The sequence below is a fragment of the Prionailurus viverrinus genome, chromosome B2, assembly GCF_022837055.1.
Source record: "Prionailurus viverrinus isolate Anna chromosome B2, UM_Priviv_1.0, whole genome shotgun sequence".
Taxonomy (NCBI): Eukaryota; Metazoa; Chordata; class Mammalia; order Carnivora; family Felidae; genus Prionailurus; species Prionailurus viverrinus.
In genome coordinates, this window is record NC_062565.1 from 67422491 (window position 1) to 67450105 (window position 27615).

Here is a 27615-nt window from a genome sequence, read left to right on the forward strand (position 1 = left end):
TAATGTGTCTTTACCATGGACCTAGATAATGTGTCTTTACCTAGATAATTTGGCTTGTCCTTATTCATTTACCTATTTTATCAACAAATATTTTCTGTGAGCCTCCTGATAAGAGTTGGCATGCTAGGGATCTATCAGTGAAGCTGTTTATCTAGGTGCTAGGGATATATTGTGAAACAAAACAGACAAATCTCTGCTCTCACAGGAAAATAATGACAATAAATATGTAAACTTAGAGCATGTAGGATAGTTACACAGACTTTAGCTAATAATAATAATAATAATAGGATAAAGGGGATAGGGAGGTGCTGGGAGAGGAGATTAGGAGTTGCTGTTTTACATAGAGTGTCCAGGAACAGCTTCCCTGAGGAAGTGATATTTCAGCAGAGATCTGAAGAAAGAAGGACAGAATAAGCCATGCAGGTATGTGTGGAGAACATATTGAGGTGCAGAGAACAGCAAGTGCAAAGGCCCTGAGGCAGGATTAGGCAAAAGATATTTGAAGAACAGAAAGTAGGCCGTTGTGGCTACAGCTGAAAGATTTAGAGGAAAATAGTAAAAAGTAGAAGCAGGAGTCATACCAGTGTCCAAAGCCAGACCATGAAATCTTCAAAATCATTCTAAGGATTTTAGCTTCTATTAAGAGGGAAATAGGGGAGCTCCTGCAGGGATTTAAACAAAAGAATGACATGATCTCCCTGGACTTGTCGCTTCATCTCCCTTTCTCCTTGGCACACTAATGACTTGAAGTTTCCCATTGTTACTCTTCTTCCAAATCTCTCTGTATGCAGCTACCTCTGTCTGGAACATCCTTCCCACTCATACCTGCCCCTCTATTGAATATCAATCTTCAGGTTTCATCATAGATGTTACTTCTCCATGAATGTTGGAGTAGGTGCCCTTTCTAAACTCTCCCATGGCATTTCTTCCATTAAGATGCTTCCAGAAGTAAATAACAGAAAACCTATCAGTGGAGTAGATCATAAGAACATTAAATGCCTATCTGTCAGATGCCTGGAGGTAGACAGTATCATCATTAGTTTAGGGACTTCAGTGTATTCACAAAGACCCAGGTTATTTCCATTCTTCTGCTTTGTCACAATCAGAAAATTGGCTCTCATCTTCCATCTTGTCCCTGCTGGTTGCAAAATGGCCCCATTTTATCCTCACAGGCATCAGAATCCAAAGCAGGGACAAAGGGAAGGGATTAAAAGAGCTTTCCCTTTTCTAAACATTAAAAAAAAGGGGGGGGGGTACCTGGGTGGCTCAGTTGGTTAAGCGTCTGACTTCAGCTCAGGTCACGATCTCACAGTCCGTGAGTTCAAGCCCCGCGTCGGGCTCTGTGCTGACAGCTCAGAGCCTGGAGTCTGCTTCTGATTCTGTGTCTCCCTCTCTCTTTGACCTTCCCCTGTTCATGCTCTGTCTCTCTCTGTCTCAAAAATAAATAAACATTAAAAATTTTTTTTTAAAAGAGCTTTCCCTTTTCGGTGTCCTTGCATTTTGTCAAGGGAGATCATCTTTTCTAGAAAGCCCTTTGGAGGTTCCTTGATGTCCAATTAGCTGGGACTGGGCCATATTTATTATAGTTGCAGTTTAACTGTATCTCCCAACCATTGCATCATAACACCTAGAAGATTGTGACACATATTGGGTGCTCAATGAATACTTGTTGACTAAAATAAATGTTTAATGGCTTTTATTCTCTTTGTAAAACGGAATGTGAGGTTGAAGGTAGGAATTTTATGAAAATAACAAACCTCCCAGGTAAGAATTGCTGACTATAAATGAGTAAAGGAATTACTAAATCATGTTGTGGTCTCACCTATGTTAGAAAATAGAAAATATAATAAAGTTCCAATTTGTATGTTATAGTTTCCAAATAAAAATTCACAAATCCCCAAAGGATTGAAATTAAGTTCACATTATCTAAACCATGGAATTTAAACATGCTTTGAAGATTTTCTCCACCCCGATTTCTGTTCCTTGATGATGATCTTTAAAAAGTCTTTCTCAGTTCTGCTAAACTGTACCTGAACCTCAGTGGTCAATTGTAAGCCATAATCCCTGAGATACAGGTCAAGCACAAACAAAATAACACCCAGAAAGAGAACCCTGGAGAGCCAATTGTTGATGGTACAGTGTGGAATTTCTAAACTGGTACAAGAATGAAAGGTGTTTGATAGTTCAACAAAGGAAATGACATAAGGTCAGTGACTTTGGCTCAATGGAAGCACATTTTTGCAAGTATCCTTCTCATAAAGCTGATGTCCAATCATGCGCAATCCCCTTCTTGCCTCCTTTCTATCCATAAGCAGGCCTGAAGGTGTCCTTTGAAAGGCCTAGCAGCTACAGCTCCTTATAGGAGGCTCTGCCTTCCATTTTCTACTCCAAACCCATTCCCGTTTCCTGTCTTGTTTTCTTTTTCTTCTCAGTCTCTTCATGCCTCAGCAGAAAAGGCCATTCAGCCTGATCCAGGCTTTAGCTCTAGATCCCCAACAGTTCCATGCTCTGGATTCTTAGCCAGAGCAGCTCCACTCTGAGACCAACCCAGGCTTTAAAAATGAAATCCAGGGATAATACTATACTCATTTGTCATTTTAGAGTTTGGGTCCTGCAAAAATGACCACAAAGGGCCTTAGGACCAAGAAAGAGAGAGACAGAGACCGAGAATGATTGCTGGGCTGGGCTAGACATCTAAGTTTGGCCATGTACCACCCAATAATGATGTAGAGAAAGTAGCAAACCTGCTTACATGCCAGAATTTTAAGGGTATGTGTAGTAGCAAACCAGAAAGAACTAGAACTACCAAAAAAAGTGATGGAGAATCTTAGACATGTGAATGTTGTATAATTATGAACAAACACAGAGATGTGTATAAGGAGTTTCTTAGCTCTGTTACAAAAAAGTGCTTCTAATGTAGCTATGAACCAGTATGGAGACAGATAAGCACGAACAAACCACACAGAGTCGAGTTTTGGACAGACTTTAGGGGATGAAAACATGTTTCCTAAACCAATAATAAGGATCTTGTCAAATTTTCTAGTTGCAAACATTTGGATTTAGCGCTGGGATTATACAGTTTATTATTTGAGCTTTGTGATTATACTCTATCTGAGAACATGTGTGTATGCAGTTGGTATTTAATGACTTACGTGTAGTGTATTTATTCTCTAGTAATCCTTTCATTGGCTCCTGAGTTAAAAATCATCTCCCTACACCAAGCACATACACTTGTCTTCAGGTATTGTTGAAGAGTGTTGTCTGAATCCAGGAAGATGCAAACCATCACTGAGTGCAATTTCCACAGCCCAGAGTGGGCTCCCACAAAAACAGATTCCTTTACAGAATTCTGCCTTCCCAGACTCTTTTCCAACTCAAGTAGGCCTTCCTTACATTACTATTAAAAACTAACATACCTCATGTTTTAAAATGTAATTCGTGATAGCCCACGACATTTTATAAGGTCTCTCCTGAACTGTAAATCAGATTGGCAGTTCTTTCATCATCAGGTAGTTCCTACTTTGGGCTAATTTATACCACTTAAAAAAAAAAAGTAAAAATGATGTTTAAAATTATGAATCATTTTGCTTGAATTGTTGTTAGACACATGGCATTTATATATTTTTTTGATATGGGAAGTCTTTTCATCATGTGAGATTTTATTGAAACAGAAAGATTATGTACTATCTTTAAAGGATTCCTCTTTGGATTTTGATGGAATATTAACTTAATGGAAAGAATGCATACAATATACACTATCTATCAGAAAAAAGCTAATATATTCAGCCTGATTTATTTAGCTATTTGGCTTTCTTTGACCTATTAAACACCACTGCTAACAAAGTTTTCATGGTCAGAGACTCTAGAAAGTTGTATGACAGCCATTTAAAAAAATAATACATGATAGTTTCTCCCCTTGCCTGCTTTTGTGCTGTGAAACCCCTGTTTTAAGAAGGAACTATTATAAAATATTTTATTGCAGTAATTTATCAAAGTATAACCCAAATATGTTCCACATAGCTCAAAAAAGTCATTTAGCTTCTAAAATTTTATGTTTTTCAATACTATGGTTTTTGTATCATATTCTTTTCATATAGATATCTGTTTTAGCATGCTAACACTAGACTCTATTGTGTGGAACTTCTGATGTACCCCATATCCTCCAAATAAAATAGAGTTTTTTGGTTATCATCCCAAATTCTACAAAATATTCTGCCATGAAAAATGAACTTGGTAATTTAAATTACTATAATTAAGTTAAATTTTATTCAAGCATTACTATTATCTGATTTAAAAATTTTTTTTTAATTTTTTGTTTATTTATTTTTGAGAGAGAGTGAGAGAGTGTGAGCAAGCACATGTGAGTGGGTGAGGGACTGAGAGAGAGAAGGAGCGAGAGAGAATCCCAAGCAGGCTCTGCACTGTCAGCAGGGAGCCCAGTGTGGGGCTGGAACTCACAAACTGTGAGGTCATGACCTGAGCCGAAATCAGGAGTTGGACGCTTCATCAACTGAGCCAGCCAGGCGCCCCACCATTATCTGATTTAAAGCATTTTGCAATAAATAAAAGCAAAACTTACAATTGTGGAGTGAAGCACACATTGAAAGAACCAATACGAAGCGGAACTGTGAAACTGGCAGCGCTCAGCTCAGAGATGGCTCGTAGTTGTCAATTTCATAATGATACATAAATTGACCTAATTTCCTTGACAATCAAACATTGATCAAGCACTAGGGAAATTTCTTTAGCTTTCCAGGCAAGCAGTATATCGCTATGTCATACTTAGTTTTCAGTGAATTCTCCTAGTAATTTTGTGAAGGCGAGTTTGCAGTTCTTACCATTATTGTAGATATCGCAGAACTTGAAGCAAAACAATACTGTCTCTACACAGCGAAATTTTAAAAAATGGGCTAAAATATTGACCTTCTGATATTTTTTTATCACGTTAATCCAGAGTGTTCTTAGGTAAGTTGCATTTAGTTTAGGAAAGAAGTAACTAATTTTTACCTTGCTCTATGAAACATATGCTATTTTCTTTTACTAAGTGATATAGTTTCAAATTTAACTATTAGTATAAAAGACTAAGAGGAATTATTTTTACTTAAAATCTATGTGACAGAGTTTAGGGATGTGATTAAAATAAGTAATATACTTTTATATTCCCTACCTAAATTGGTCCATATCTAAGAAACTATAGGTACAAACATAAATTTAGTCAGTTTATAAACTGAAAGAGTAAAAACACTTGGTTTTCTGATTCAATAAATCAATTATTTTTTACATATTTTAGAATGAAAAACTACTTACATTATTCCATACCCATGATGATATAATTTCTACATCAGATTTATGGATTTTCCACTTATGTAAAAATTATCCAATTATGAATCCATTTCCCTATTAGAACATATTTTTTCCTACTACATGTGATTTAAAAAATTTCCCAGAAAAAGCGGTCTATATTCTATCTATTCCATAAAAAATATGGCACAAATGATGCCATAAAGTAAGGGGTTTGAATGTATGTGTCTAATAATAAGAACTATGTTTAATCTTGCTAAGTTCAGCCATGATTTTTGACCATATAATTTAGCAATATATATCTTATATCCCTTTAGTTTTAATTTAAAAATTTTTTAAGGTTTATTTTTGAGAGAGAGAGAGAGAGAGAGAGAGAGAGAGAGAGAGAACAAGCACAGGAGGGGCAGAGAGAGAGAGGGAGACACAGAATCAGAAGCAGGCTCCAGGCTCTGAGATCATGACCTGAGCGGAAGGTGGGTGCTTAACTGACTGAGCCACCCACGTGCCCCCTCTTTGGTTTTAATTTAGAAGGACATTTCATTCAGTATTCCTTATTGATTAAAATACACACTTCTTAACTTCAAAAACCTTGATTTTTCTCTCTATTTTTGAAAAAAAAAATAATCCCTTTGAGTAATTATAAGTGGTAGTTACTTTGGTATGTAGTAGGTAATTCTGTATACATTTGGAAACAAATTAACAAAGCCTTGTTAATTCTACTGGTTAGGGATAAGATGTGTTTTGAGTAATTTTGTTTTCTGGTAAATACAGGATTAATCAAGGAATTTTTTTTTATTTCAAAGCAGTGACAAGTATACAATATACTTTGCTATCTTCGTAGGGTTATTACAAGTGCACATATTGATAATTGGAATTTTTTTTACAGTTGTTTTATGAACACCTTGCACATCTTCATAGTGAAGGACATATAGGAAATTGCTTTAAAAGACATATTTGTTATTTTTTAAATAAGGCTTTTCTTTTTTATTTATCACTGTCTTTTAAACTTGAACTTCAACAAATAATCCTATGGACTTGAGAGACTTGGGAGATGGGTTCCACTTCATCAATATTTTACCATAGAATGAATAATTAGAAGGGATTTAATTTTCACAAAAGTACTAAATCCAGATGCTTTCTACCATTGCTAAACATATCAACCACTCATTGTTTATGAAGCCGCCTCCTAGTTAGATTTCATTGATTAAAGAAAGGAGTAATATTCAGTTACTAAGCCACATCTCTTACTGTTCATATACATTTTTGCCAAACATAAATACTCAGATCTTTTTAAAAACAAAAATCAACAATGGGAGGGGTTTAGAAGAGTAGGGAAATTACATCAAGTTTTAGGCAGTGTTGCTGATAGAATAGCAAAACTATTTCAGTACATGAGGCAGAACAAATGATTTTGTTTAAGGGAGAAGAGATAGAGCCCCTTCAGTTTGAGATCCCAATACCAGCAGGCTGTTGGCAGTGAGGCATTGAGGTACAGGACAAAGGCTGGTGCCCCCTCCATCTATGTTTAGGACCCATCCACAATGAGGTCAGAATGAAAGTTAAAGGAAATAGATTATTTTGACAGTGAATGTGAAATAAGAGTGTGAGAAGCCTGAGGAAAAAGTCTTGTATTCACGATTTAGGAATTATATGGAGAAGAGAAGTAAGCAAACAGGAAGATAAAGGTCAGAGATGTTGGAAGACAGAGGATGCAACATCAAAGAACCCAAGGAAGGAAAAGTCTTTATGAAAACATAGAGGAGGTCCAGGCCAGTGGTGTAGCGTCTGCAAATATTTGCTGAGATTATTCCTAAATAATTTTGAAAAACTGTCCCCTCTCACATGTTTAATATCAAAAATTTTCCAACATAACTATAAATAATTAGAGATAGTATAATGTACAGCAGCTATAAATATTGTCACAAAATAGTGTTCTATGACTCTTCCAGATGTATGCAATGGAATATAAAAAACAGAGCAATCTGATAGCCATCATTGTCTATTATAAAAACATATGAAATAACTCTTCTTTAACAGTTAGAAATTTTATCTTTTTGTTTTTACTCCCTGAGTTTACAATTCCATTCCATTTTATCCCATAGAATTTAATCCCAATGAATATGATTTTATAACTTCATAATCCTTTTATTGATGATCTTTCTTGCCTTTTCATAACAAAGACATATACATAAACTGAAATATTATTTTTGATTACCTGTGACCATGACACTTAAACATTATATATGTTTTCAGATTAACTTAACACTACAATTATCCTTATTATAAAATTATGGGGCGCCTGGGTGGCTCCGTTGGTTGAGTGTCTGACTTCGGCTCAGGTCATGATCTCTCTGGGCTTGTGAGTTCGAACCCCGCATCAGGCTCTGTGCTAACAGCTCGGAGCATGGAGCCTCCTTCAGATTCTGTCTCCTCCTCTCTCTGCCCCTTCCGTGCTCATGCTCTGTCTCTCTCTCTCAATAATAAATAAACGTTAAAAATTTTTTTAAATAATCAAACCTACCAATATATTTGTTTTTATAATTATTAAGCATAAATAGTAAAATCTAGAGTGAATTTTTTTTTTTAATTTTTTTTTCAACGTTTTTATTTATTTTTGGGACAGAGAGAGACAGAGCATGAACAGGGGAGGGGCAGAGAGAGAGGGAGACAAGAATCGGAAACAGGCTCCAGGCTCCGAGCCATCAGCCCAGAGCCCGACGCGGGGCTCGAACCCACGGACCGCGAGATCGTGACCCGGCCGAAGTCGGACGCTCAACCGACTGCGCCACCCAGGCGCCCCTAGAGTGAATTTTTAATGAGATGAGTTAGGCTATTTTTTCAGCTAGTTCATGTGTCTGTGAATAAGTATTTTTTTAGCATAAAATAAGGTTCAACATAACTCTGCCCTTTTTTTTTAGTTTTTATAGATATAAGAAGATGACGGATTTTATAGATATAAATGGCAGGTAGCTAGCTAGCTATGTATGAACATTGTTTACATCAACAACTAGATAGAAATAGATTTTGGTATGGCAATGCGAGTCAATTCTTTGACCTACTTCTGAGCTATATGCCAAAAGATAGCATCGAAATGTATATATTAATGCTTTATTTATTTATTTAAATTCCAAATAGTTAACATAAAATGTAATGTTAATTTCAGATATACAATTTAGTGATTCAACACTTCCATACTTTATCAAGGTGCTGTTCAATTAGATTTTCTTCAAATTTATTTGAAAATTGGAAAACACCTGATCTGCAAAAGGTTTTGTTACACAGTAGAGGTGTTTATCTCCTGGGAAGTGTATGACCAAGGTCATTAATATGACTTCAGAAATGACTATTAATTAGGACCATCCTCTTCACTTAGAGACATCTCATTTAACACAATGTGTTCAGCAATCATTGGGAAAATGTATATGTTATTAATTTAAGTATATTTTTGCCAAAATAATATTTTAAAGAAACCTTTTGTATATGTCATACCATCTGAGTGAGGCCTATAACCTTATTAAATATTCCAACTCCCTCTCAATTTGTACTCTGAATTCACCTTTATTCTACTTTACCTTTGATTTTTTATTTATTATTTTTTTAACCACTTACCACTTTCTAATAGAAAGCATAACGTATTTATTTAGTCTGTCTTCTCTGGAATGTGAGGACTGTAACCTTGGTCCTTTTTCCCCCTCTAATTATTAATGTATCTCAAACTTTTAGAATAATGTGTGGCATTTAACACCTGCTCAATAATTGATTTTCAGTAAAAAACACTGGAACTTCAGGTATGCTTCATTCAATTATGGGAAACATCCCTGTAATATCTAGTTGCTGTCCAAAAGCATAGAATGTACAATATCAAGAGTGAACTCTAATGTAAATGATGGACTTTGAATGACAATGACGTGTCAATGTAGGTTCATCAATTGTGACAAATGTGCCACTCTCCTGGGGGAGTGTTGATAGTCAGGGAAGCTATGCATGTGTGGGGGCAGGGGGTCACAGTCAATTTTGCTGTGAGCATTAAACTGCTCTAAAAAAAATAAAGTCTACTGAAAAAAAAAAGTCACACAAATCCAAACAGCAGGGTATTTGACCAGATACCTGACCAGTACTCCACAATACTGCCCAGGTGATCAAAAGTAAGGAAAGTCTGAAAAACTGTTACAGTCAAAAAAGCCTAAGGGGAAATTATGACTAAATGTAATGTGATATCCTAGATGAAGAGCTAGAACAGAAAAAGAACATTAAGTATAAACTAAAGAAATCTAAGTAAAATATGGACTTTAGTTAATAAGAATGTATCAATATTCATTCTTAATTATAACAAATGTAGCATACTAATTAATGTAAGATGTTAATATGAAATATTAATAATAGGAAACGCATGAGGAGTCTATTGGAATTCTCTTCCAGTTTTCTGTAGATCTAAAACTATTCTAAAAAAAAAAGTTTATTTAAAAAAATCTAATTTTCCAAACCAGTCCCAGTTATCAACCAATCAACTAAATTTGAGTTAACTTCTGTCTGAAAATGTCTACTTTTATCTTTCCTTTTAAATAATTGTGTTAGTTTTCAACCTCAAGGCAAGTATCTTAATTGTGAATTTGAATTCCAGAACAGCTGGGTAAGAAGGTTGGGTGTGGGCAGGTAAATGGAGGGGGGGTGGGGAGGATGGAAAAGGCTCATAGCCTTGCCTAAGACTGGTGACCTAGATGGAATTGGGTGCTGCCACCTTCAGCGTTTCTTACTGTTTGCTTGGCTTTGCCCACATGAGACCCTCCCTCCAGAGCACTGCATTTTTTGGAGGCAATCGAAGGATGAAATCAGTGAGGGCAAGAATAAGAATTCTCATTACTCTAGCAGTCAGAACATTTACACAAATGACAAGATCCCAAATTTTTAACACCAAATTTAATCCTAAGGAGATATATAGAAGCAGAGAAGAACAGGAGGTCCTACCAAGACTTTCATCGATATTTCTAATTGTCCCTTTATTTGCTGCCAGATGGTTCTTAAATCCTCCACGTCCTCCCTTCTCCAGGACAATGTAATAGTAAGACTGGTAAGTGAAGGTACAGCTTTTCTAAAGTGGAAGAAATGCTTTGGGAAAAGGAGTGGCCAGAAAACAGAGCAAGGGTGGTGACAGAATGTGAGATGAGCTACAGAATTTGTGGGGTCCACCACAAAATAAAAAATGCAGGGCCCTTCTTAAAAAAATGATTAAGAATTTTAAGGTCATCATAGCAGAACACTAAACCCAGGGCAGGGCCCTGTGCTCCTGCATGGATTACACACGCCCATAAAGCCAGCCCTGCCTGAATGCTTTCAACCAAGATATTTCAGGGGCAAGTGAGTTTTAGGGAAGACTGCCTAAGGGGAGGACTTGAAAATTGATTCCCTTACTATTTTGAGTATTCATTCCTCCCACAGACGGCTGCGTATCCCCTAGAGGTTTATGAATCTTAGCTGGCAAACATGGTTTTAAACAGGTTTTAAAACCAGTTTTAACCAGTCCAAGGTTTCCAACTAACTAAATCCTCTGTTAGGTTCATGCTTGAATGACACATTGAGAGTGTTTGTTCAGTAGAAATTTTTTTTTCTTTTAATTTTTTTTTTTTCAACGTTTATTTATTTTTGGGACAGAGAGACAGAGCATGAACGGGGGAGGGACAGAGACAGAGAGGGAGACACAGAATCGGAAACAGGCTCCAGGCTCTGAGCCATCAGCCCAGAGCCTGACGCGGGGCTCAAACTCCCGGACCGCGAGATCGTGACCTGGCTGAAGTCGGACGCCTAACCGACTGCGCCACCCAGGCGCCCCGTCCAGTAGAAATTTTTGAAATCAAGATTATTTTGAGAAAATATTCTTTTTGTCTTAATTACTTCCTAACATCAAAAAACTGAAAAAAGATTATTTTAGTTTATTTCACTACTGGGGGAAACACTATGGAGATTCCTCAAAAACTTACAAATAGAAATACCATATGATCTAGTAATTGCATTATTGGGTATTTACCCAAAGAAAACAAAAACACTGATTTGAGAAGATCTATGTTCCTCTATGTTTGTTGCAGCATTATTCACAATAGCTAAGATGTGGAAGCAACCCAAGTATCCACTGATGGATGAATGGATAAAGAAGATGTGGTATGTATATTATATATGTATATATAATATACATATGTAGAATATATGCAGTGTAATATTACTCAGACATAAACGAATAAGATCTTGCCATTTCTGACAACATGGATGTATCTAGAGGATATGATGCTAAGTCAGACAGAGAAAGACAAATACCATGATTTCACTTATGTGTGGAATCTAAAAAAACTTATCAACCAAAAAAAGCAGAAACGGACCCTTCGATGCAGAGAACAACTGGTGGCAGCCAGAGAGGAGGGCGGTGGGGGAGATGGGCAAAATGGTTGAAGGGGAGGGTGAGGTATAGGCTTCCAGGTACGGAATGCATAAGCCATGGGATGAAAGGTACAGCATAGGGAATATAGTCAATGTGTTCGAACAGCATTGTATGGTGACAATAGCTCCACTTGTGGTGAGCACAGCATAACTTACAGAGTCGTTGAATCACTTTGTTGTACACCTGAAACTAATGTAAGCTGTGTGTCAATTATACTTCACTTTTTAAAAAGAGATTATTTAGTTTGTATTTTGAGTTATTGCTGTTGACTACGTGGAAAAGTTATAGCTCTGGGCAGCCCAGCATGCATTCCTTACTTTATATCTATGAAATCTACAAGATAGGAAGGCCAACTAAATCCTAGCAGATAACAAAGACAATGGAAGAGAAATAGACCTTGAGAAATCCTATGAATATGGTACACATGCAATGAAGGCCTTTAAATTTATGACCCTTGTTAAAAACCTTCAACATTAAAAATTGATTTAAAAGTCGGGTGTTTGAAATATAAAAGAAAAAAAAAGTAGAACTAAACAACTAAGTAAAAATAGGGCTGTATGAGAGTGAGATCATGGAATAAAACTGTGATTCCAAATGGTCACTTTGACTCTGACCCAGGTTTGTTAAAAGAGGGGCGGATGGCTCCTGATGATTCACAGGACGCTGTTCTGCAAGCTGCTATCTGAGAGGGTGTCTCTAAGACACATTAAACAACAGACATTGGGTGTACATTGAGTAGTTGCTACCCTCCAGTCTCTGGGGCTTCCTATAGTTTGTGCAAATTAAGTTTATTCTGTTGGTCTCAATAAGTACTCCATTAAGTTCATTTGAATAAAAGAAGCATAGGTTGGAGACTTTGTGTGTTTAGTGCTTCAAATCTTAGAACCTCAAAGGATCATGCACTAAACATCTTATCTGAGCTTCTTCTCGGGGTCCCTGGGTGGCTCAGTCAGCTAAGCATTGGACATTGGCTCATGTCACAATCTCAAGGTTTGTGAGTTCGAGCCCCTTATAGGCTTTGTGCTGACAGTTCATAGCCTGGAGCCTGTCTCCCTCTCTCTCTGTCCCTACCCTGCTTGTGCTGTGTCTCTCTCTCTCAAAAATAAACATTAAAAATTTTTAAAAATAAAATGGGCTTCTCTTTTTCATTATGCATAGGGGCACTTGTACCCCAGTGTTTATAGCAGCACTCTCAACAATAGCCAAATTGTGGAAAAAGCCTAAATGTCCATCAACTGATGAGTGGATAAAGAAATTGTGGTTTATATACACAATGGAGAACTACGTGGCAATGAGAAGGAATGAAATATGGCCTTTTGTAGCAATGTGGATGGAACTGGAGAGTGTTATGCTAAGTGAAATAAGCCATACAGAGAAAGACAGATACCACATGTTTTCACTCTTATGTGGATCCTGAGAAACTTAACAGGAACCCATGGGAGAGGGGAAGGAAAAAAAAAGAGGTTAGAGTGGGAGACAGCCAAAGCATAAGAGACTCTTAAAAACTGAGAACAAACTGAGGGTTGATGGGGGGTGGGAGGGAGGGGAGGGGAGGTGATGGTCATTGAAGGAGGGCATCTTTTGGGATGAGCACTGGGTATTGTATGGAAACCAATTTGACAATAAATTTCATATATTAAAAAAAATTAAATAAAATAAATAAATAAAAATCATTATGACCATGATTTTTTCTGGCCTTAGGATGTATATTTTGTCTGAATAATATTAGAGCTGGCCTCATTTGTTTAGGCCAATTTAGTATCCTAAATTGCTTAGTGAAGCTATTTTGACACAAAGAATTCAGAAGGCATCATATAGATGGGAAATATGCCAACTTTCCCTTCTTCCTATTTTACTAATGAGTATATTTAGGCTCAAAAAGCTTATTTAATTTATAAATAGTTGGTCAATACAATGAAAATTTATTGAACATAAAAATGTATTAAAGCAGAACCTAGAGGTTCCGTTTTGGACTCTGTTATGCTGTCAGTTGATGACTTTCCAGTAAGAAAACAGGGTCAAAGCTTTATATTTGTTTTATATAAAGATTAACATTTGGGATGATTTGAAAAGAGGTATCACTGGGGTTGTTAAAAATCCTCTTATTCTGTTAGCTGCTTCTGTCTAGAATACTCCACATGTGCCCATCCCTTGCTCACTTTTTTTCTGGCCTTTAGAAGTTTCCATGGGCTCCCAGTGCAAGATGCTGAAGGCAGCTAAGGTGAGAGCCGGAGGACCAGAGTGGAAGCTTCCAGGAAAGATGATTAGTTATAGAAAGTATAGTTGACCCAAATTCCTCACATTCCGAAAGTTACAACAAATATATTCCTTGGATACTGGCATCTCATCAATGTCACCAGCAAGCTAATAAACTTCAAAAATGGTCTTCAATTACGCTAGGCTTCGTCGGAAGAATCTGTAACTGAAAAGTTCCTTCCTTCTCAAATGTATTCTTGAATTAAAATTTTTCTTTTCTTAACCTCTTTCTTTCACACACAAACTGCAAGTAACCCAGACAGTTGAATAAGCTTGTGTATCGAAAGCAAAATATTGACCCCAAACACCATTGGTTTTCATAAATATTTTTCACATCTCAAATCAACTGAAAAATGCAAGAGAGAGAGAGAGACTCACAGAGGAAGGCCCATGACTGACCACAGAGCAAAGAGACCCTGAGTCTCTCAGTCCCTTCTTGGCCAACCAGACCTGCTCCCAGTGACACTTTGTTTCACCGTTGACTCTACTCTTGGTTCCTGATGGGAGGGTTTCATGCCACTTTCCTTTTAATCTGCTCACCATTTCTCACTTAGACTTGGCAGTCAGGATTTGGCTTGCTTGGATGCCAAGGACAGAGGCAAGCCCATCATTTGGAACCCAAGTAGAAATGTGAAAAGAGAGGCTTGAGTTAACCTCAGGTCACTCCAAATGTAACCCTTTCAGACATTAAAAGGCCCCTTGTTGGGGAGAAAGGGAAACAATTAGAGCATAATGATGTCCTCTAAATTGTAACATGTACTGGAAAGTGATTTTATAAATGACCTACCTTTCACGCAAACAGAACTCCCTCTTTGACATCCCTCTTTGACCATCTCAAGGAGGTCAGAAAGAATTGTTGCTTTTTGATATAAACATAATAACATTTTATTTTCACTGTTTTCTTTTTCAAATGAGTGTATATAAAACCTTATAAGATATAAAGAAAAGGCGCATTTCTATATCTTTCCCATCGTTGTAATAGTATAAAACTTTGATTTTCATTCAAACAACTTTAATTATTTCTTTTTCTTAAGAAGTTATTCATCTGGAAACAGATTTCATTTAAAAACTTCTGTCTCAAGGGAGCTATGCTACCAGAGTAAACAAAGAGAAGTAAAAAGCTCTGCCTTGGAATTTCCTAGTTTATTTCTTCTCACATTATTTCTCTTTGTCCTGCTCAAACTTATGGGCTTCCTGAAATCCAAAACACAGGCTTGTTTTGAAAGGAAATTGATACAGAGGAAAGAAATCCTGAAGAATTGAAAATGACTTTATTCAGATATTTCTTTTTTGTGTCAAACTACCAACAATACATCCGAAGTAGACACAAGTATCAACCATTAATGGGTGAGCAAATAAAATTGTCATTGTTTATGTTGTTATAGAAGTACAAAGGTTTCTGTGTATTTTTTGCACAATAACACAGTTAACATCTATATAGTTCTCTGCAATTTACAAAGATTTTTCAGATCCCACATCTCATCTGAGCCTTGTAGCAAATGCTTCTTTTGGGCTAGTGTTTCTCTTAGGATATATATATATTTTTCTGATTAATACTTTGTTTATTATTAAGCCTAAGAAGAACAGACTATTTAATAGTGACAGAAAAAGTTATTTTACCCAATATTGTGTGCTCGCTCAAAAAGCCAGAACTACTTTTTGTTTGTTTGTTTTTAAATTTATTTATTTATTTTTAGAGAAAGAGAGAGAGGGAGAAAGCGCACATGTGCACATGATTGGGGGAGGGGCAGAGAGTGCTGTCAGCGCAGAACCCTACTCAGGAACTCAGGAGCTGCAAGATCATGACCTGAGCCAAAACTAAGAGTCGTCTGCTTAACCAACTGAGCCACCCAGGTGCCCCTTGTTTGTTTATTTTTGGAGAAATGTGCAATTGTGTAAGAAAACTTTTGGGAACCATGACCATGGTTAAACCTTTTAGTAAGAATTCTTTTAACTTTCATTACTTAAAAATAATCAGATTTCTAGATTCTGACAATATGGAGTCAATTAAAGTATCTGAATGCATTTGTAGGGTATTTTACTCTTTTTGCATTATCTTGCTAAAAGCAAAGTTCTGTGAGTAATTAGCTCCTAAAGAGTTAAGCAGATGATATTTAGTAAGATGATAATTGTTCAAGCTTTATAGACAAATCATTTGTGGTAAACATGGTGCTTATCAAGCAATGGTTACTTTAATAATTTTTCTAGATTTGCTCCATTGAAATAAGTGCATAGCAGATGGTTAGACCTTCTCTTTTCCATGCCTTTACTCTTCCCATTTTGTCCAAGTTCCTGAGGTATTCTTAACTAGGTAAGAAATTCATTCACATTCTCAACTCTGACTTCCATGGGCCTCCTGTGTCTCTTTCATCTGTATGTCATATTAATCTTCTGTAGTTTCATTAATGTAGACAGAAATAAAATCTGTATTAATAATTAAAATCTCTGAAGTTTTATGAACAATTGTAATATTTTAAATAGCCTACAATGCATGTTATATCATTAATGTCAACCTTATGAATATTTGTATCTTCATTTTTTCCATTTTATTATTTATTTATTTGAGAGAGAGAGGGAAAAAAAGCACAAGTGGGGAAGGGGCAGAGAGAGAGAGAGAGACAGAGAGAGAGAGAGAACTTCAAGCAGGCTCCACGCTCAGTACGGAGCCTGACATGGTGCTAGATCCCTTGACCCTGGGATCACGACCTGAACAGATATCGAGAGTCAGATGTTCAACTGACTGAGCCCTCAGGTGCTCTATTTAATTTTTTTCGTCATAATAAGCATACTCTTTAATCCCTATTTCCTTGCCCCTTATTTCTCCCATCCCTCCACCTACCTCCTCTCTGGTAATCATTAGTTTTTTCTTTATAGTTGAGAGTCCGTTTCTTGGTTTGTCTCTTTTTTTTTTCCTTTGTTCTTTTGTTTTGTTTCTTAAATTCTACATATAAGATCATATGATATTTATCTTTCTCTGACTGCTTAGCAGTATACTCTGTAGCTCTATCCATGTTGTTGAAAATGGAAAGATTTCATTCTTTTTTTGTAGCTAAATAATATTTCTTAAGACATATTTTTATTGAAAATTTCCTATTATTCCATTTTGATTTTACCCCTTTATACCTTACTATGATAACTTAATTTTCACTTTCTTTTAAAATTTTAATTAGCTTATCAACCAAATTACCACTTATTAAACACTTGTATGTATAAATTACATGATATAGTCTCAACATAATGTACATGTAAAATGTACATGAAGTAAAATGTACATCATATAGTCTCAATATAAAGGAATCTGTGTTCTATTTGTATAAGGAAGAAAAAGTAAGTGTTATAAAATCATGGCCCATTTAAGTAAAACCTATGATGCTCATATAGTGAATGTAAAACACTTTAAGTACCACATATAAATGAATTTATCAAATGATTGGCTAAGAAGAGATTCCAATCTGATTGCTCTCAGGCCAATAATGTACAATACACATATTTGATAATTTATATTTATAAGGGCCAACACTTACAAATTAGAAATTTTCACACTGACATCACAAAATTCTTTTAAAAATCAGAACTCATGGCAACATTGGGCCCACATTCCCATGTGGCACGCACGAGTGGGTCAGAAAGGAATCACCTCTATTTAGATGAAACACATTTGTGCAACAGTGAGGCTCCATGTAAGGGGACACCTTGTTACATCCAGCCTATCTCATTCATCATGATCTTGGCCTCTGTATGCAGCTAAGTTTGTAACCTCTGTGTTAAAACGATAACTTCTGTTGGACTACTGTGGAAGAGAGAGATACCACAGACTTGGGTTCTGAGGTCCTGAAGATAAGGAGTCATCAGTTTCAGGGAATAGACAATAGGATGACATGAACAAAAGCCCAAAGACAAGAAAGCAGAAGGTGTGTGTCCTGAGAAATAGGTAATCCAGTTGGCTGGGTCACTGTATTAACTGTAGCACCCAAAGATTCTTGAGGAGGACAGTGACCCTGGCATTCTCTTTTATCTAACTAACCTGTCCCCTACATCATTACAAGGACTATTTCACACTCAGGACTTGGTTTTCCTGCTAGTCTAACATCCCAAGTAGTAATCTTCAGTGATTTCCACTCAATGTGATTAATCTGCAGCAGACATGATCTCCTTGGCATGGCTGATGGCTGGTGGTGAGAGCCACCACTAGAGTAATATGCACGGGCACCATAGGGGATAAATAGGGAAGAATACCTTTCCATCTGGCTGCTGTCATCTGATAAATAGCTGTCAAACACTGCTGTTCTGAAGTTCAAAAAGTCTGTTTCAGGATTGTACTAAAGTTGAGAGCATTATCACTTAAAAATCCGAGTTTTTATTTGTTTAAAGAATGTATTGGGATTATATAGCAGGAAAAATAGAATATATGACAGAAATTTTTAAGTCAGCTTTACTGTTTATACTTTTCAGAAAGTTTTTTTGTTTGTTTTGTTTTGTTTTGCTGGCTTAGTCCATTTTTCCTGAAACTGAAGGATTGCTGTGAGTAAAGAAAAGCAAAATATAAAAGGACTATTCCTTTTACAAGGAGTGGTTTTGTAAAATGAAACATGTGAAAACACAACAAAAAAAGACCTATGAAGTTACCGATTGCTATTAATTTTTCCCCAAATACTTAATGATGTCAATCTGTAAAAATGAATTGCTTCACTTTCGAGGTAATTCAGTTGCAGTGTGTGTAAGTTCAGTGAATACGATGTCTGTATTATTAACATTAGTCTTTGTGGAAAAAAGTTTAGTGTGCACTTTGGAATGTCCTGCATCTTTCCCCTTTGAAATTTCATCTGGTCCCAATTACCATCTGCTCCTGATTTGATTCAGGGGCAGAGAACGGGCTGAGCTTCTGTGCTCCAGCTGAAGCAGACACATTTCATTAGGCCTCGTTCTGGTGGTGTTCTTTATATATCAGCTAAAGTTTGCAGAAAACTTTATATAGACTCAGCAACTGTATGAAGTTCTGTTAAAAATACGTAGAGCTGTATTTACATAACGTATTATTGCCTTCTTAGCTGTCAAAGTCACTCAAAGCTGTCATGTGACATTTTCGCTAGTGAAATAAGTAAGTAGAAGTTTCTGCCGTAGCTCTTACTTTATATTATTTTATTTTTTTCTTTCCACATCAGAATCCTTATCATAAGGCAACAGAATTGATTCATTTGGAATAGACTGGACCCTCCTAGGGTCCCTTTGAAATCTCTATTCAGTTCAGTTCATCTAATATGTAAGGATTGTTGCTATGTGCCAGGCATGGGGATGAACACTAGCTAGAGCAGGGAATGTGATTGACAGAACCCTTTCTTTCCCTAAGTTTCCAGGCTTTTGGAGAAGACACACATTGACTATGAAGAGCTACAAACCAAACCAGTCTTTATAGTTCAAAAGAGTTGTTTTTTCGCTGCTTGCCACTATCCTGTACCCACAGTGTCCTTGAGTGCTGGTCAAAACAAAACTGGGTGTGATCTGCCCTGGTTGTGTTCACCACAAGCATTGAGATGTGGCATGTGGATGCTCCCCAGGCAACAACTCTGGTTCCAAGTCTTCTTTTTCCATCCAGGCAAAAAACCATCCATTCATCTAAGGCAACCACGGCCTACACGCCAAAACTGGCTTATGGCCTGTTTTTGCATGGTCCACCAACTGACGATGATTTTATGTTTTTAAATAGTTGAAAGCAAGTCAAGAGAAGAATAATTCATGGCACACAAAAATAAAATTTCAGTGCCCATAAATAAAGTTATATTAGAATAAAGTCATGCTTATTGATTTGCACATTGTCTATGCTACATAACAGAGTTGAGTGGTTACAACAGAAACTGTAATGGTCCATAAAACCAAAGATATTTACTGTCTGACCCTGTACAGGGAAGGTTGCTGACTCCTGATCGAAGGGGCCATATAATGTCTTTTCTGATTTTTCCCACCCATCTATTCACTATGTAATGCAGACCATGTGATGTCATCTCCTTTTCTATCCTTCTAGTTCTTGAATTTTCCCTCCAGCAACTGCACACAACCCAACCTTACAAAAACTCCATAACTCATTTTTCTAAATAAGGAGAAAAGATTGGCCCCTAGCAAGCCAGACCCCCACCCCCCACTGTGAATTTGATCTGAGTTTTTTTGAGCCTCATAGCATGATACATTTCATACATCTACAGTTAGGGTGTTTCAATTTTAAGGACAAAAACTGCATTCTTCTAAGTAGCTTTTCCATGCTACTATTTTGAATAGGTTGACTCCATAATATATTTTCATAAGACATTTTGGCTTCTTAATTTTCTAAAATCATCAGGAGTTAAGTTACATAATTGTATTTATTTTTTATTATTTTTTATTAAATTTTTTTTATTCTTTATTTGTTTTTGATAGAGAGACAGTGAGACAGAGTGTGAGTGGGGGAGGAACAGAGGGAGAGGGAGACACAGAATCCGAAGCAGAATCCAAGCCCTGAGCTGTCAGCACAGAGCCCGACGTGGGGCTTAAACTCATGAACTGGAAGATCATGACCTGAGTCAAAGTCGGATGCTTAACCATTAAGCCACTCAGGCGCCCCAAGTTACATAATTTTAAATACATTTGGCTACCAGCTTTATTTTACCATAGTTCTCTTCTAAAGTTTCTAAGAATTTGTCTAATCAGGAATTGTTGGATAGGTGATATGTTCTCCAAATGGCAAAGTCTGACCAGTATAGCTGGTTATGACTATGTACTGACTGAAAGTACTCAGCATATGACAGTGATAGTTGATCCAAGGGAGTGGATTATATTATTTAGGATAAATTCCTTTATTTTTCATATTTATCTCCATAAAATATGCAAGACTTATCATAACTGATATTTTCCATTTTAATATTTTCCTCACACAGATAATCATGGCAACATTTTTCTTATAATCTCACATGCCTCTAAAATTTGGCTTACTTTAACGTATAAAATATAAAAATATAAAATAAAAAATGACTGCAAAATACATTCATCTTGTTCTCGTAATCCTAAATAATATTGCAGTGAGTGAAATGCATTTAAAATATTTGTATTAGATTCTTATTTCTGACAAATAATGTTTGATCATGAAATAATACAGTTTGGGGCCAAGAAAAAATTATTACATTTAACCTAATTCTTTGAGAACTATCCAAATGCTTTCACTACCTTTCAAAGACACTTTTCCAATTGGTAATATTAAATGCAATTTGTGTCTTTATTTAAATAATATGTGTGAGCAACAGGCATCTAATATTTGGCTTACGAGGAAAGGGGAAAAAAAGCTATAAAAATTGCTCCTGAAAAGATGAAAGAAGTGAAGTTACAGGTCTTGGTAACTTTCAGAGTATAGATGGTCAGCAGAGGCTAGATAAAACAGAAGCAGAACCCGTCCCGCGAATATTGCTCATGCTTAAAAAAAACGGAAATGATAGGCTTAATTTCTGACAAGGATCTTAAAGAACTAATAATCCATGCTAAAAGGTAGAGCTTTTCTGGTCGGTGTTTCTGCCAGGGAGGTGTTGAGACTGAAATGGATGGTGAAAGTGGCAGTCTGGCCTCACTCTGTGGGATAGACAACCTCTTCTCCGCTGAGCAGAATTGATGTTGACACGTCACAGAGATGGAAAGTGAAACCCAGGCATTTATTTGCTTTTCCCAGAGGCTGTGGTTAATCAGTATCTGAACCTGGATCTCAGGGATCTTCTTCTGCTCAGCCTGGGACCAGACCAAGAGGATACACGGCACAGTGCTTTTGACCATCTTGACCAGAACCACAAAGAATTGGAAATTTCTCAGGAATGGATGTTCTCTACTGATTTCCAAACCTTAGGTATGTCCTTTTAGGTAAGTGTTAGGAAAAATACGATGCCTCTAACAGAAGTTTCCAAGCCACAAAAACTATGTAGAACTGAGACAATGTTTGACCTTGTGCCCACCTAATTTGTGAAATAGTATTGTTGCCTACTTTTTTATTATGCAGCTTTAGAGAAGAACATGTCTCCTTTGCCCTCATACATCTAAGGAACTTTAGTATACGAGTTCTCTAGAATAGAATGAGAGGCAAAACATCAAAAGTTTAACTAGTTTCTTGAAATATTAGTAATCATACCAAGTAAGTGACAACGCTGGCCAGTTGCAGTATTCAACATCTATTTGCCTTTTCCTAATATACTTGAGCATTATTGTTCTGAAGCAAGACATTGAGTCTACAGTTAATTTTAGGTGACTATAAGTTGATTCCTCAGACATTTATTGCATGCCTGCTCTACCTCAGATCCATGCTAAGCATCAGTGTGAATGAATTATGAATTACTCACAACCTCTGTTTCCAAAAGCTTGTAATCTAGTGGAGGAAACAAATTTCTAAGTAAATTAACTCAGTATTATATAATACAGGCTAACTGAGAAGCACCTGGAGTTATGGGAGAGATACTTAGTTGACTTAGTCCCGATAAGAATGCTCCAGGAAGGAAGAGCTACCATAGTTATAAGTTACACTAAGAATAAACTTTATTCAGGACATATTAGCCTGAGCAAACCCTTAAAGATTGAGATTGCATAATGTATACATTCTATAGTATACAGCAAAATATGGGGAGAGAAGGATGAGGCTGAGGAGGGAGGTCAGGGTTAGGTCACAAAGGGATTATTCTCTACCTCACTAAGAAACTCCTCACTAAAAAAGAGAGGAAGAGGAGAAAGTTTGAGGATGTGTGGATGAAAAGAAAAAAGAAATCGTCATAGTTCCACAGGCATAGCAACCAATATTCATATTGTGAAATATTTCCTTTCTGTCTTTATTTTTCATACATTTTGTACATAAGTTAATACTACATTTAAAATGATTTATATTTCTTTTTGTTTGACAAAAGCATCATTTCTTGCAAAAAGCATTACTTCATAATATTAAAAATTATTTTTAAACAAACTTTCAATAACTGCATAAGCACAGTTACTGAATAATAACTGCATAGGATGGATTTAACATAGTTTTCTTAGTATTGCATGCCTATGTAATAAAACACTCTTCTGGAAATTGATGAGAACTTCTTGCAAAGGCAGTGTCTATAAACTACATATGACACCTGAATAAATGCTACCTAAAGATTTGGTTAGATTGAAGTACTTATAAAATGTTCTACAAGGAATGAGATCAGTATTTCTTAGAAATGAGTAGTCAGGGGCACCGGGGTGGCTTGGTGGGTTAAGCATCCCACTCTTGATTTTGGTGCATGTCATGATCTCACAATCTGTGAGATCGAGCCCCCAGTCCAGCTCGGTGTGGAGCTCAGAGCCTGCTTGGGATTCTCTCTCTGCTCCTCCCCCACTCATTCTCCCTCTCTCTCTCTCTCTCTCTCTCTCTCTCTTTTTCTCCCTCTCTCTTAAAATATATAAATTAAAAAAACAACAACAACAAAAAAGAGAAACAAGTAGTTCACAGGAGTCAGTCAACTACATCTTTTTTTTTTTAATAATTTTTTTTGTTTGTTTTTTTAGAGAGAGAGAAAGAGTGCAAGTGGGGGAGAGGGGCAGCGAGAAACAGAGAATCTTAAGCAGGCTCCCCACTTTGCACAGAGCCCCACCCTGAGATCATGACCTGAGCCAAAATCAAGAGTCAGACACTGAACCGACTGAACAACCCAGGAACCCCTCAATCAACTACATATTTGGATAAAAATATAAAAAGTCTTCCTCTTGTTTTATTTTTTTAAATTTTTTTTAATGTTTATTTATTTTTGAGACAGAGAAACAGAGCATGAATGGGGGAGGGTCAGAGAGAGAAGGAGACACAGAATCTGAAGCAGGCTCCAGGCTCTGAGCTATGAGCACAGAGCCTGACGTGGGGCTCGAACTCACGGACCATGAGATCATGACCTGAGCCGAAGTTGGACACTTAACCAACTGAGCCACCCAGGTGCCCCCCTCTTGTTTTATTTAAAAGATCTAATTTTGGGGGCACCTGAGTGGCTCAGTCAGTTAAGCGTACAACTCTTGATTACAGCTCTTGATAAGGGTCATGAGTTCAAGCTCCATGCTGGGTGTGGTACCTGCTTAAGATTCTCTCTCTCCCTCTGCCCCTCCTCTGCTCACACTCTTTCTCTCTCTCTCTCTCTCTCTCTCTCTCTCTCTCTCTCTCTTAAAAAAGAAAATAAAGGGGTGGGGGCTCCTGGGTGGCTCAGTCTGTTAAGTGTCCAACTTCAGGCAGGTCATGATCTCACAGTCCATGGGTTCAAGCCCTGCATCAGGCTCTGTGCTGACAGCTCAGAGAATGGAGCCTGCTTCGGATTCTGTGTCTCCCTCTCTCTCTCTGCCCCTCCTCTGCTCACACTCTGTCTCTCTCTGTCTCAAAAATAAACATTAAAAAAAAATCTAACTTCGCCATTTGTACTAACATAGTAACAACATTATATTATTTTCTAGTTAGAATATGGACTTGGAATTAAAAGAGATATATATTCACGAACAAAAATGGTGAGATTTGGCATTAACCTTTTCCTGTTTTCTCTAATGATACGGTTCAGAGGAATAAAATCTGCAGATAAAAACAACAATAACAACAACGACAACAACAACTTAATTTCACTGGAGCTCAACTTGGGCAAATCCACACTGTCAATCACATGGATGAAATGTAGGCCAGGCTGCCTAGTGTTTTTCAAAATAGACAACAAATGAAATACAAGAAGCGAATATGACCAAGTATTTATAATTCTCACTTCTCGGTTGGCATAGTCAAGAATTATTAAATATGCAGACAATATTTCCATTATTTTGGGGTTTCTTCTCTTTTTTTCCATCTTCTCAACAGGGAATTTCGGTGTACATTTTTGCCCTTGGCTTCATCTCTTGGTAGCTCATGAAAAATGATACGTAGGTGGTTTACACTCAATGCCAGAATCAACGCTCTTTCTGTTCTGAAAAGCTGAGAATTTGAAAGCATTTTTCCTTCTCATAAGGATTTACTCAAGTATTTATATATCCTGTAATAGTTGGCGTCAGTAATCTTATTCCTTCACATTTTTGGATACTTTTATTTAGACTAACATACTTCACAACCAAAGAAGCAAACTACCAATGAATACAACTTACTTTCAATTATTTTTCTTCACATCACTGTGGAAGTTGCATTTGAACATATTTATTTCATGCATATGTCCTATTTTCTATTTTCTGCAAGTGGAAATTCCAGTAGTTCAAGAGGAATACGATGATATATTTAGAACTGCTTAATATTTCACCGACTGATGAAATATTGACCCAGTGCAAACAAAGAACATTCTTTTTATACAAAATATTGGTTCACCCTATTTTTGGACTTAGTAACGTAGACCTTTAAGATTTGGGGGAGGGGAGTTGAATCAGCTGTTACAAGCAGACACTTTGGGTATGTGTTATGCAAAAAGGACAGAAAAAAAATTCTAGCTGCTCAAAGGTATAGGAGTAGAGCTATGCCATAAACCTGGTGTTTCTACAGATGTCACTCAATTTTAAGCATTATATAATTAACAGGTTATTCTGAGAAATAAAAGAAGCTAAGATTTTCAATAATTCCTTTGTTGGTAAGCAATATTTTCTGAGCACAAAATTAGTACACATGCCATAACAAAAATTAAAGTGTATTTATGGGGGAACAGGAGAAAGTATTTGAAATGATACCCTCGTAGGTAACTTGAATATAAACACTCTGAAGGATCAGGGCATATCCTTGCAAAGTGGCAAACCACTTGCATTCTTAGCTAAAAAATGGCAAAAGCTGCTGGAAATGAGCAGTAGGCTTTAAAATCTGTGAATCAAGCGTCTGAAGAAGACCCAACACAGAATTCTACAACATAGCACTTAAATTTTGCACAAATTGTACCGTTTTTCATTAGATTATGTATTGCCAACGTTGATAGTCCTCAAAATCTGGGAACATACATTAGCCATCTACACTGATCTACCCCATGCGTGTATGGCTCATAGAAGGAAATAGGAGCCATGGATATGTCTAAAGTCAGAAAATGGGGAAAGTTTTGCGAAGGTACCTTTTGGTTGAGCCCTTGGCATAAGGTAGTTCTCTGATGCTTTCTGGTTACCTGGTGATAGTAACATATCAAGTACAAACATTAAATGTTCATTATTGTTTAAGCCTCCTTTGTGTTAATATGATGATGTTGAAGGCCACAGTGCTTGCAACATTGTATGCATGTTTACAAGAGCCATCGTTAGACTATGGCCTGGGCTCAGTGCCAATGGATCCTCCCCATTCTGGCAAAAAAAAAAAAAAAAAAAAAAAAAAAAAAAAAACCCACATTGAACCCTGTGTAAGGAAAATTTCAATTTCTTGCTTGACTAAGTTAGATTCTGATTCATAATCTGAGTGTTCTGGTCTTTTAAGGAATAAAGCCTACATCCCTCTTTCAGTCAATATTATATGAACATCATCGTGAAGACGTATTTATTAAAGGGAAAAGTTATTTTTTTAAAAATTTTTTGATGTTTATTTGAGAAAGAGAGAGAGAGAGAGACAGAGCGTGAGCAGGGGAGGGGCAGAGAGAGAGGGAGACACAGAATCTGAAACAGGCTCCAGGCTCTGAGCTATCGGCACAGAGCCCGATGTGGGACTTGAGCTCATGAGCCCTGAGATCATGACCTGAGCTGAAGTCGGACGCTCAACCGACTGAACCACCCAGGTGCCGCAAAAGTTAATTATTTTTGAAAAGTCCTGGCAGATCTACCCTAATAAAATGCGTGTTAGAGCACAAATGTCAGCACTATCTGGTGTTCCCTTGATGAATAATGGAATGTGTGATGAGACCCCAGGAGGGCATAGTTGACTTTACACTGCCAAGAAAAGTGGAGTTTGACTCTCAGACCCAAGTCCAATGCAAACAGGTGACTCTTCTTTTTAGGCTATTAGGGCATGATGGGAAATTGCCTCCCATACCATCAAAGCACAATCAGCAGCGGTGTCTCAGTCAGAGGGCAGCACTGCTCTGCTTTCTCAGGCTGCTGGTTATGGAGCTAACCTATGCTCAGAAATCTGTTTTCAATTATTTTATGTTTCAAGAAAAACAAAGTGCCCTTCATCCAAACCAAAGGGAAGTCGCAAGCCTGGGGCACAAAGCTGAAAATGGCCAATTGAATTAACATGCTTTTTGTACATGTGAGTAGAAAATATCCTGACAGGTAGCTACATAAATATGGGGGCCATTTAAGATAGTATTTTAACATGATTAGGAAAAGCAAAGTACCCATAATGTGGGCAGGGGCCTGTGTGGAAAAGCACCTTTGAATACCAACGACATGTACAGCTTTGAAGAAAGGAAATAAGAAGCTTGCATGGTGTTTGGACCATAAAAACACTCAATAAATAGCTGCAGAACAAATTAATGTATAAGAGAATATGAAATATGAACTGTGTATAATACTATGGAACTCATTTTAAAAAATGTTTTATTTTATTTATTTTTAAGAGAGAGTGGGGGAGAGACAGAGAGAGGAGACACAGAATCTGAAGCAGGCTCCAGGCTCTGAGCTGTCAGCGCAAAGGCCGACATGTGGCTCGAACTTATAGACCGCGAGATCATGACCTGAGCCGAAGTCGAACGCTTAATCAACTGACT

General features: G+C 37.0%; 1 long non-coding RNA gene across 1 annotated transcript; it reads left to right on the forward strand.

Moving 5' to 3' along the window:
- Positions 1 to 11411: 11411 nt before the first annotated feature.
- LOC125165202 (uncharacterized) lies at positions 11412 to 27520 on the forward strand. The gene is made up of 3 exons (XR_007152017.1): positions 11412 to 11454; positions 21669 to 21839; positions 27466 to 27520. It is a non-coding gene; the product is annotated as an uncharacterized LOC125165202 (long non-coding RNA).
- The last annotated feature ends 95 nt before the right edge of the window (positions 27521 to 27615 follow it).